The sequence below is a fragment of the Haliaeetus leucocephalus genome, unplaced genomic scaffold (genome assembly GCF_000737465.1).
Source record: "Haliaeetus leucocephalus isolate CR32 unplaced genomic scaffold, Haliaeetus_leucocephalus-4.0 Scaffold218, whole genome shotgun sequence".
In the NCBI taxonomy this organism is placed as follows: domain Eukaryota; kingdom Metazoa; phylum Chordata; class Aves; order Accipitriformes; family Accipitridae; genus Haliaeetus; species Haliaeetus leucocephalus.
The window spans coordinates 830,496-831,461 of NW_010972654.1; positions in this window are offsets into that span (position 1 = coordinate 830,496).

The following is a 966-nucleotide window of genomic DNA, read 5'->3' on the forward strand; positions in this document are numbered from 1 at the left end:
GGGTCAACCGGGGCAACGGGGACCACCCACCCAACCGAGGGGTCCTGCCACCCTGGAAGGTGCCAAGACCCCCCCGGGATGGAACGGGGTCAACGGGGTCAATGGAGACCACCCGACCAAGGGGTCCTGCCACCCTGGGGGTGCTGGGACCACCCGGGATGGGATGGGGTCAACGGGGACCGCCCAACCGAGGGGTCCTGCCACCCCGGAAGGTGCCAAGACCGCCCCAGGATGGGATGGGGTCGACGGGGTCAACGGGGTCAACAGGGACCACCCAACCAAGGGGGTGCTCCCACTTTGGGGGTGCTGGGACCACCCGGGATGGGACAAGGTCAACTGAGACCACCCAGCCAAGAGGTGCTGCTGCCCTGGAAGGTGCTGGGACCCCCTGGGACAGGATGGGGTCCATGGGGACCACCTAACCAAGGGGGTCTTGCCACACTGGGGGTGCCGGGACCACCCAACCAAAGGGTGCTGCCACTTTGGGGGTGCTGGGACCACCCAGGATGGGACGGGGTCAACAGGGACCACCCGACCAAGGGGGTGCTGCCACCCTGGGGGTGCTGGGACCCCCCCCGAGCATGGGGACCCCCCTCCCCCGACCTGTAGATGGGCCCGAGGCGCTGGAAGCTGTCCTCCATGCGGTGGTGGAAGTCCTGGAAGCCGCCGCTGCGCCAGACGCGGTAGAGGTTGAGCCAACGGTTGCGGCCGTCGCGGGGAATGGCCTCGAAGGGCCGCACGGCCCCGGGGACCCCCCCGGCCCCCCCCGAGCACAGCCCTCGCCGGCCCCCCCGGCCCCACAGCCAGCTCCGGGCTCTCATGGTTCGGCGTCCGGATCCGGCCCCCGGCGCCGCCGTCGCCTCCCCCTTATATCCCCAAGGCCAAGGTCGCCCCCGACGTGACGTGGCGCGGGGCGTCCCCCCCACTCCGTGACGCCGGCCCCCGGGGACGCGTGGGGCCCACGGA